At 40.9% G+C, this 11,038-nt stretch overlaps 2 long non-coding RNA genes across 3 annotated transcripts; one reads left to right on the top strand and one right to left on the bottom strand.

Annotated features, from left to right (window-relative positions):
* Positions 1 to 5,792: 5,792 nt before the first annotated feature.
* On the bottom strand, positions 5,793 to 6,849 carry LOC143413527 (uncharacterized). The gene is made up of 4 exons (XR_013094128.1): positions 6,712 to 6,849; positions 6,383 to 6,541; positions 6,165 to 6,266; positions 5,793 to 5,971 (listed from the first exon to the last, which is right to left on the bottom strand). It is a non-coding gene; the product is annotated as an uncharacterized LOC143413527 (long non-coding RNA).
* Positions 6,176 to 10,757, top strand: LOC143413521 (uncharacterized). 2 transcript variants are annotated; one of them, XR_013094119.1, is made up of 5 exons: positions 6,176 to 6,297; positions 6,390 to 6,660; positions 7,196 to 10,154; positions 10,290 to 10,477; positions 10,623 to 10,757. It is a non-coding gene; the product is annotated as an uncharacterized LOC143413521 (long non-coding RNA). The 2 variants fall into 2 exon arrangements; XR_013094120.1 differs by lacking the exon at positions 6,176 to 6,297 and having other exon boundaries at positions 6,539 to 6,660; positions 10,276 to 10,477.
* Positions 10,758 to 11,038: the final 281 nt, after the last annotated feature.

The following is an 11,038-nucleotide window of genomic DNA, read 5'->3' as shown; positions in this document are numbered from 1 at the left end:
GGCAGTAATGCGTTACTGTAATCCGATTACTTTTTTTAAGTAAGGTGGATGTGTAAAGCGCTTTGGGGTCGTTAGGGACTAGTAAAAGCGTTTAAAGCGTGGAAGTACTGACCTTACTTTGAGTTAGATTCTGTAAAAAGTGACAAAAACATTAGTGTCCGCTGTTCACTGTGTGAAAGATCTATCACTTTATCACCTCTTCAGGCTGTAAATCGTGTTTTTAAAAAGTAACTAAGTAATTAATTACTTTTGAAAATAAGTAATCTGTAAAGTAACAGGATTACCTTTTTGGGGAAGTAATCAGTAATTAGTTACTGATTACTTTTTTCAAGTAACTTGACCAAGATTGCTTATCACACAAAAACATGAAACAGGTAAATATTAAATTATATGTTAAAAATGTGTGTTATTTACAGCATAAATTTGATATAAATTTTGAGTCAGGACTTCAGCATCTTGACGAGGAATGAGCATGAAGGGAAGAACATTTTCTAACGTTTCTGCTCAACGAATGTCAGCAAACACTCATGTTTGTGTCTGCCAGATAAAGGTCCAGCTGCTGTGTGATGTGACTGAGAGAAAGATGTAAGAAGGATAGCAGAGGAAGAAGAGAGGTGAGATTAAGGGTAAGGATGCCCAGTAAGATTTGATAAACAAACAAAAAACTATACAAACAATAATGAATGAATGAAACTCGAGCTGTGAGTGATCTTTGATCAGGTTCTCTTTGTTTGAGAGATGCTGTCAGTGTGTTTCTGACTGCGCTGTACCTTCATGATCATCCTAGATCATGAAGTTACAGAGTTTGTCAGCTGTGACGAAACAAAGAAGAGTCCAGTTTAGAGGCAGCACTGTTACTCTCCAGACAAGCTGAGAGCAACAATTCTTCTCGTTTTAACAATATCCAAGAAAACAACCAGAGTTCTTCATCTCTCACTTGGAAGTAGCAAATATAACCACACAAAGAACCAGGAAATCATTATATTTACTGTCAGGTTTAACTAATGAAGAAGCTCCTTTGTGTTTTCTCTTGTCCAGCTGTCATTTCTCATGGTGTACAGGGTCTTAGTCTTGATGCATTCTCATCCACCTAAGTAAATCTCCAAAAGTTGGAGAATTTGCATAATCATGATGGAGCTGACCTCCCCTTCAGTAGCTAATTTCAATGCAAATGTGCTGTTTATAAGGTTGGGGAAACCTGCAGTCAGCTGAGACTGAAGAAGTCACCTGGATGAGTGACGAAACGTTTCTCCAGCTGAAGACGTCCAGATGAACAGAATCAACTTTTGGAGATCAGCCTTAGGTCAGTATCCTCTGATCTGAGGACGTGATGGCTGCAGTTACAGCCACACAGTGGTAATATCCACCAAATATTAGTGTAGAGGCTTATATGTAACACTGCTAACTAGCAGAGCTGCTCTGGGCAGCGTTATGGCACGATAATCTTAAGGGAGAATAAAAAGTCGACACACATATCTCATTCCTGACGGAGGACTCTACCACTACACTTCTCCAGTCCATTCACAGAGTCGTTGCATGGTAAGACATGGATAGGAAGTGGGCGGAGCCTTTTACCGTCATTTTATTACGGCGCAAAGTACAAACACCTGTGGACACACAATCCAACACCCCCACTTGTACACAGGTTGGGGAAAAACAATCCTCCGGAAAAAACATCTTACATTCCAAACACAAATACAGAGAATTTTTCTAACTTAGACTTTGAAACTGGTTTCGTCATCATATCTGCTACCATTGACTCAGTTGGACAGTAATCAATGAGCACTTTCCTTTCATGTACAGCTGACCTTATAAAATGATATTTCACATCAATGTGTTTACATCTTTGTCTGTTCACTGGATTTTTTGACAAAGCGATTGTTCCCTGATTGTCCTCCAATATCATAGGTATTTCATACTCAAACTCATCAAGATCTTGAATCAAATAAGTCAAATACATACATTCCTGAATTGTTGCTGCTAATGCCATGTATTCGGCTTCACAAGTTGATAGTGCTGTAGTTGTCTGCTTTTTGGTTTTCCATGATATCAAAGGACCATTTTCATTTAGGCTTACACAATAACCTGTCATACTGCGTCTATCAGAAACATCGGATGCCCAATCTGCATCACTGTATGCTTGTAGACCTAGTTTTCCACTTGAACGTTTCCTAAAACACAGTTCTTTTCCTCGACTACCTTTTAGATACCTCAGAACATGTTTCACTGCTGTCCAATCATCAACAGTTGGCGCATTGAAATGTTGTGACAGTTTGCTGACAACATAGCTTAAATCAGGTCGCGTACAATAGCTCAGATAAATAAGACATCCTACCGCTTCACGATATCTCCTCACATCTGGTAATGTCTCGGATTTATCAGAATGAGTCCATTTCTGTTCACAGGGTGTTAACCTTGGCTTACAGTTTTGCATGTTAAATCTCTTTAAAATGTTCTCAATATATATTTTCTGTGACATTCTGACACATTCTTTTTCTTGAAGAAAATCTATTCCTAGAAAATGGTTAAGTTTCCCCAGATCTTTCATTTGGAATTTAGAAGAGAGCATTTCTTTCACGCCTGAAAGCACATTTTCATTGTTAGCTGCAATGAGTAAATCATCCACCCACACTATGATGATTACTTTTTCACTTTCAGTTTCTTTTGAATACACACAATGATCAGCAATATTTTGTCTAAATCCACAACTGCTTAAATAGTCATGTAAGGTTTGGTTCCAGTTACGACCCGATTGCTTCAGCCCATAAAGTGATTTCTTTAGTCTGTACACCAGTTTATTAGTCTCACTTGATTCTGTCTCAAAACCTTCTGGTTGTTGTATATATATTTCTTCATTTATTGGTGCGTGTAGATAGGCGGTTTTTACATCCATCTGGTGAACCAACATATCATCCTGAACCACTTTCTGCATCAAAACTCTCACACTCGATAAGTTAGCAGTCGGTGAAAAAGTCTCCTCATAATCAACTCCTTTTGTTTGACTAAAACCTTTAGCCACAAATCGAGCTTTATATCTGTCTGATCCGTCTGAGTTCTTTTTAACGGCATAAACCCATTTACCCCCCACTGCTTTCTTACCCTCTGGTAAAGTGGTTAAAGTAAATGTGTCATTCTCCTTAAGGGATTGAATTTCTTCATTCATCGCTCTTTCCCATTCTTTTGACTCACTTGACACAATAGCTTCGCTAAATGATGTGGGTATTTCACACAACAATCTGTAGCAATAATCAACACTGGTTTGCATCTGTTCATTTTCACACTCTTTCACATCCGTGATATAATCACTCAAATAATCAGGTCTCTTTCTGATTCTGGATGGATAACGTGTAGCTCCAGCATCTACTTTATCATCAGTTTTAACCTCGGACTCAGTTTGACTGCTTTCACTACCATCTGGAATATCCTCATCCTTAGTCTGTTTGGGTTCACCATCTTTTCTGGATTCATAAACCTCATCTTCATACATCTGATCACTCTGTGTTTGTTGATCCATTGTCGCCGGATTTAGTATTTTTATCAATCTGTGCTTTTCAACTTTCCCAGTTTTTGGGAAATAGATCAAATATGCTGGACTATTTTTGTCATATCCCAAGAAAACACCTTTGTCGCATCTTGGATCCAGCTTTCCCCTATTTTGTTTATAAGCATAGCACAATGATCCGAATTTTTTCATTCTAGAAAGATCAGGTCTTTTTCCAGTTAACATCTTATACGCTGTCTGACCTGTGCGTTTGTTAAAACATCGGTTCCGAATCACTCCCGCGGTTTGTACTGCATATGGCCATAAAGACTTTGGCAATTCGCTCTCAACTAACATGCATCTCGCCATGTCAAAAAGTGTACGCCAGTTCCTCTCTGCTGTTCCGTTTTGATGAGGCGAATATGGCGCCGAAGTTTCCTGCCTAATGCCGTGTCTACTTAATAAATCTCTGAACTGTCTGCTTGTAAATTCAGTTCCATTATCAGAACGAATGCACTTGATTTTCCCATATGACGCCACCTCTGCAATAAATCTTTCAGTTGCTTGAGTTGTATCCCTTTTGTGTTTCAGATTATATACAAATGTTGCACCTGAATAATCATCAACAAACGACAAAACATACTTAAACCCTTCTTTAGAGTTTGGCGTAATCGGACCAGCTAAATCCGTATGTACCAACTCTAATGCTGCCCTGGCCTTTTCATCTGGTTCTCGGTTCCTAGTTTGAGTAAACTTCCCTTGTATACAGGCTTCACATTGCATATTTTTGTTGATTTTACCCTTAATTTCCATTCCATCAACGACATTTTGCAGATTTTGAACATCCTCATAATTACAGTGTCCTAGAATTTCATGCCACGTTTGCATATCAAAACATCCATTACATTTCTCTTCAAACTCTTGCACAGTGTTTATAAAGAACAGTCTCTCGTGTTCATATATAGGGAATTTTGTTCCATCAACATGTTTAAGAAAACTGTCCCCGTGTTTGAAAACCACAGTGGCTCCGTTACTAGTAGCTGCTTTTACTGACAAAATGTCCTGTGGAAACGATGGAATGTAGAGTGCTTGTTTCAATGTTACCTTGTGACTGCGTCCTTTACTGTCAATCATACTTATCTCAGCATCTCCTCGCCGCTTTGCAGCTCCTCTGCTCCGCCTTCCGTCAGCCAACTCTACACAATGAGCCTCGGGTCGAAATGTGTCATCAAAAGTCTTAAAACTCTCGATCTTCGTAAAGATATGTGACGTCGCTCCCGTATCCACCAGTAGCTGGTTATTCAGCATCTCTTGGCCGCCGTCCGGGACCCTCTGGGGTTCGGAGCCCGTCCTGAACGCGTAGTCCTTCTCCACAACCCCTCTCGCTTCATCCCGTCTTAGCTTCCTTCTACAGGTCGCATCTTTGTGTGTACTACTCCGGCAAAAACTGCACCATACTCTGGATCGGCACGTTCTTGCAGTGTGTCCCTTTAGTCCACATTTAAAACACACAATCTCATTATTCTTTGATCTTCGGTCATCTGCTCGCCATGAAGTAGAATCCTGGTCTAATTGCACTTTTGTCCTCATTACGTTGTCATCAGTTACAGCCGCACGCATTCTCTCGGTTTCTTCATAACTTCTGAGTTTTACTTTAAACTCTGAGAATGTGATTTTTGCTTCGCTCTGTGTAACGTGCACAATCAGGGGTTTAAACGTCTCTGGTAGACCTCTCATTATCATTGCGATCAGAAGTCCATCAGTTAATGACTCACTTTTTAACGCTGTGATAATTGCTTCTGCTCGGATAATATAGTCCGTCACACTTTCATTCTTTTCATTTGTGAGAGAAGTAAGTTCGGTGTACAGACTTATGATCCTTGGCTTGCCCACTCCTGCATAATGACCTCTCAAAATTTTTAGGGCTTTCCGTCCGTCATCAACTGCATCTCTCATAACTAACGATAAACTTTTTGTCATCATCTTCACCATCGGCTTCTTCATCACCCTCAGCCTTTAAGATGACATCTTTCAAACCTTGTAGTCTGAGATGACCAAGGAACTTCGTTTCCCATATCTCATATTTCCTTTCATCTCCATCAAACTGCAAACGGGAATATCGACTGCCCGACTCTGCCGTGCGTCTGCTCATGATGCACAAAAACGCTTACTCACTCAATCGTGCCAAACTTTTAACACCTGCCGGTAACCTGCGGCTTTCCAGGAAACGCTGCCCTTCCTTTGGCAGTTACAGGATCTCTTTACTGCTGCTCTGGGCCCATAACCTGTTAGCAGAGCTACTCTGTGCAGCGTTATGGCATAATAATTTTAAGGGAGAATAAAAAGTCGACACACATATCTCATTCCTGACGGAGGACTCTCCCACTACACTTCTCCAGTGCATTCACAGAGTCGTTGCATGGTAAGACCTGGATGGGAAGTGGGCGGAGCCTTTTACCGTCATTTTATTACGGCGCAAAATACAAACACCTGTGGACACACAATCCAACAACATTCACACTTTTCTTTCTTTGAACATAGAATTTCATTTACAGGATAATAAATAACTGGGTTTGGTTTAGAATTAATTTAAATACTCATATAACACTGTATTCTAAAATAAGTGCGCACATTTTAGTTGACACTGTTATGTATGATTTAATCTTTTTGTTTTCTGAGTTACCTCAGCTGCAGCTGCTCCAGTCTCTTGATTGATGAGCCAAGAGGTGGAAAAGGGGCGGAGCAAGTCTGTATGGAGAACTGCAAACTGGCTCATACCATAACTCTGGATCATGGGGGGAATTGGATTTTTTTTAGTTAGTTTTTTTGTGTATTTTACCCCTTTTATGTGTTTTTGTGGGATGATCAGCCACTATTAAGTTTCTCCTTTGTCTCACTTACCTGACAGAGGGAGCTCGACGTGCCGCCGCTTTGACAGCTGGCTCGGGCAGGAGTTGTTCGGTTAGAGGCTTGCTGTTTGGAATAACACTCGATCGCCGGTGGATTGGCATAATCTGGACTGTGACTGGGTCAGAATGGCAAGTAGTAGTGGAGGGCTTTCTGACGATGAGGAAATGGACATTGATTGAAATAAATTGGACATAGTAGAAACGTGGGGGTTAGGAAGGACAGGTTGAAATCTGCGCCAACACGGAAGCGAGCACTTGAAGAGGAAGATGGTAGGCATGAAGTAATGATGGAAGAATTTAAAGTGATATTGAAATTCAAACCTGGGAATGAAATAATGGGACTGAGTCCAATTGCTCTGACTGAGCTCTGAGCTGGCTAAGGTGCTCCGAGACGGGTGATTGTTTGTGAAATGTAAAAATGCAGAACAAAAGTCTAAAGCGCTTGTGGCGGAGGTGTGGTCCAGGTGTTCTGGGAATCCATCCTACTTGGCAAACCATCCTACCCGTTGTTTCTGCGCATGCGCACAACATGAAATTAACTGCCAAACCATCCTACCTTTGTTAATGTCACCTGCAAGCATACTTAAACTGCTAAAATTCAGTGGCGAACCATCCTACCTTTGTCAACATGAGCTAGAAACGTACTTTAACAGCTAAAATTGCCAAAGTAGGATGGTTTGTCAGAACACCGGGCACGGCTGCAGGGGAGGAGTGGTGCAGTGAGCTCAACGGGGCGGTGCTGGAGACGCAGGTGAGAACAGCTGATGGCGTTCGGACTGATGATGGTTTCCTTCCCCTTTTTTAGTGAGATGGGAGAGGAGTGGAGAGGAAGCTGGGAATCAGCTGAGACCGGAGCTGTCAGACTGTGCACAGTCATAACAAATGAAAACTAAAAATAAACGTGGCATCTGGCGACAAAGAACTGTGCGTGTGTGTGAAGTGCATTTCACAGCGCTCAAGTTGAAAATGCTTTGTAAAAAAGGAGATTATGGACAGGAAGGTGGTTAGTGAGAGGAGAGGATGTAGAGGAGTGATTTCAGGTATTCCCAGTGGGGAAAATCTGGAGGAGATGAGGAAAGTGATCAACGGAGGAGAAATCACTGGAATAAAAAGACTGCAAGCTGTTAGAAATGGAGAAAAATAGTCTGTCAGTACTGCTTGAGTTCCAAGGGAATAGCTGCCAGAGAAAGTCATGGTGGAGTACATGAGTTTTAGTGTCCGTGTTTATGTGCTTCCTCCACTCAGGTGCTACAAATGTCAGAGCTTTGGTCCCATAGTGTGTAAAGGAAGAGTGAGGTGTGGAAGATGCGGGGGAGAACATATGTATGGTGACTGTGGCAGGAGTCAGGTTAAGTGTTGCAACTGTGGGTGGCCACATGCAGCAGCGCATGACAGGTGCACAGTAAGGAAGCAGGCAGCAGAGATTCAACAAGTTGGAACAGAGGAGAGGATATCTTATGCAGAAGCTTTGAGGAGAGTAAATAACAAGGGCAGAAAACCTGATGAGGAACAAGGAATAGGTGATGGGAGAGGGATGGAGGAGAAGGGCAGGAATCAGCCTGAAGTCCAAATGGATAAACGTGTCTTGTTCTTGGCGCAAGTCAAAACAGAAAAGATCAAGATAGTAGTAAAAGCAGCAGCAAAGTTTTTCAAAGTGAAGATTTGTCTTGGGGAAAAATACATTGAGATCTTAGTCATGGAGAATGTACATCAGACCCACAAGCTATAACTTAATGCTAATTCTTCAATGGAAAGCTAGGAGCGTATTGCAAATGGACAAGAACTGAAGGGAGCTATTTGTGCATTAAATTTGAAGCCGGGTATTATATGTGTACAAGAAACAGATTTAAACCAAGTCTAGACTTTGTTATTCAAGGATACTCGAGCATTCAGGTGGGTAAAAGTGGAGGATGTGCAACGTTTGTTAAGAATGAAATTAAGTATAGTCGGCTACAGCAGAGTTAGAGGTGATAGTTGTAGAAGTATGGTCTCAGAAAGGAAATATCAAAATAATTAATTTTTAGAGTCCGTTTAAAAAGTTGGAGAGGAAAGAAATGCAAATGCTTCTTAGGGATTGGAGAGGGAAACTACACCAAGCACTTTATAAGGGCAGTGTAATGACACCAGTGGGAAGGTGGTAGAGGATGTAGTTGAGGAGAAGGATTTAGTGGTTCTAAATGATGGCTCTGGCACAAGGGTGGATTTGGTAAGAGGTACAGAGTCGTGTCCTGATGTCACAATGGTTTCACAATGTTTGTCAGGTAGGAGCACATGGAAAGTGTTAAAAGAGAGTACGATTGGTAGTGATCATTATCCGATAGTTATTGATATTTGTGTAGACGCTGATGCAACAGAAAAAGAGGAAATGGAGGTTTGACGAAGCAAACTGGTGTTTGTGTAAAACATTAAGCATCAGTTAAATTCTACAGTTAGTCAGATTATGACTTATGCAGCAACAGCATCCATCCCAAAGAAAGGTGGCAGTAAAAGGATAAAGGTAGTGCCATGGTGGACGCAAGAACGTACAGCCATAATCAAAGCCAAGAACAAAGCACTTAAAATGCTGAAAAGAGCACTGTGTGTTTAAAAATCTCATATGCTACAAAAGGAAACGGGCAGAAGTAAGAACGGTAGTTAAATCAGCTGAGAGGGAATATTGGAGGAAGTACTGTAATACTTTGGGGAGATCGACCCCTTTGGAGAGTCTGGACAACTATAAAGAAAATGTCTGGGAAGAGGAACGAGTATGGTTATCCAGTAATGAAAGATAATGACAGATTATTAGTAGATAATAGGAGTAAAGCTGAATTATTGGAAAGAGCATTTGCAAAAGTTCACAGCACAGAAAATTACTGCAGAAATCAGCGGAAGAGAAGAAACACGAAGGTCTGATAAATATCATGTTTTCAGTAGCAGAGTTAAATAATTCATTAATGGAAGTAAGAAATACGACTCCAGGTAGAGATCAGATAGTTATTGTATGATTAAAAACTTAAGCAACCCTCGTAAGACTATATTAGTAAAATGTTCAAAGTATGGGAAGAAGGTAGAAACGATCATTGTTCCCGTATGTAAGCCAGGAAAGGATCCAGCCTTGGCGGAAAGTTATAGACCGATAGCTTTGACATCACATTTGGGGAAAGTAATGGAAAAAATGGTGAATGAAAGATTAATTGACTTTTTGGAAACTAATAGTAAGATCAAGTATTACCAAAGTTTAGAAAAGGAAGAAGCACGATAGATCCAGCTGTGCGTCTAGAGCATGAAATAAGGCGTGCCCAAGTGAACAGTGAGAGTGTAGCAGCCGTGATTGTAGATGTCGAGAAGGCGTACGATGTGATGTGGAAAGAAGGACTCCTGATCAGGTTGCATCAGATCGGTATTAAAGGGAGGACGTATAAATGGATTTGTAGGTGGAGAAACCGCGCCAACCCACACTCCAGTCCAGAAGGTGGCAGTAATGCACCTAAAGTTGTTTTGCCAACCGCCATTAAAATGTAGAAGAAGACGGTGATGCGGGCAGGTCTGTTTGAGTCATAATGTTTGTTTTACACATTGAGTAGAGTTCTGTTACTTTGACCTGTTTTATGGGCCTAAGATTTTGATGATCTTTTGTATAAATTTAACCAACTTTGATTTTGGGTTAAATGAAAAAACAAACAAACAAACAAACAAACAAACAAACAAACAAACAAACAAACAAACAAACCTTTTTTGGACTTTAACCTGTGCCTGAGTTTCCTTCACTGTTCGGTCCATCACAGGTCAGTAATGGATTTCTTTAAAGTCCAGTGTTGATGCTGGCTGGTTTACACGTGTACTTCTGCTGTTTAATACATGAGTGAGATTATTCTACATTCTGCTAAATATTTCAAATATTCAAAGCTCTTTATTTACAGGCTCCACAGAAACCAGGGCCAAGCCTATCCAGAAGAAGCAGCCTTTGGAGGAGGAGCTACAGCAGTGAACATGAAAGGCTTCATTTAGGAGCTGAAGAGCTGCTGTGTTCTCTCTATTGTTCATTCAGTCCAAGAGAAAATCATGTTGCTGCTTTTCATTTGGATGATGATAGTCTCCTTTCAGACTGGTGAGTCATCAAAAGATGGAGTGAGATGTAAAAGGAGATGATGGACATGAAAATATCTGGATGTTGTTTGAATTGATTCACTTTTTATAAACTAAGTTTAAAGATGCAGAAACATGATGGTGAAATATGTCTTTGTTGTTTTCAGGATCCTCTGAGGATTTACTGACACCATCTAAAGATGTAGTGACGAGTTTGGAAGGAGGCACTGTGACTCTCTCCTGCAACTATTCAGGTTATGTTCAGTACCTTTTCTGGTACCATCAGAAGTCTGGTTCACGTCCACAGCTTGTTATGGCGGAACATTCAGAGCAAACAGAAAAGCTGAAGTTTATACATGACAAAGAAAAAAAGGAGTTTCATCTGGAGATCTCCTCTGCTGCAGTGTCTGACTCTGCTGTGTACTACTGTGCTCTGCAGCCCACAGTGACAGGAAACAGCAAAACTCTGTACAAAAACCTTTGGAGCAAAGACAACAGAATACTCCACAACATCCACCAGAGGGAGCCACACACTGTTAAACCTCTGATTCTTGTGTCATTGGACTGATGACAAAGACAACAG

The sequence above is a fragment of the Maylandia zebra genome, linkage group LG18 (genome assembly GCF_041146795.1).
Source record: "Maylandia zebra isolate NMK-2024a linkage group LG18, Mzebra_GT3a, whole genome shotgun sequence".
In the NCBI taxonomy this organism is placed as follows: domain Eukaryota; kingdom Metazoa; phylum Chordata; class Actinopteri; order Cichliformes; family Cichlidae; genus Maylandia; species Maylandia zebra.
The sequence above is the reverse complement of the archived record's forward strand: the minus strand, read 5'-3'. Positions and strand labels throughout refer to the sequence as shown.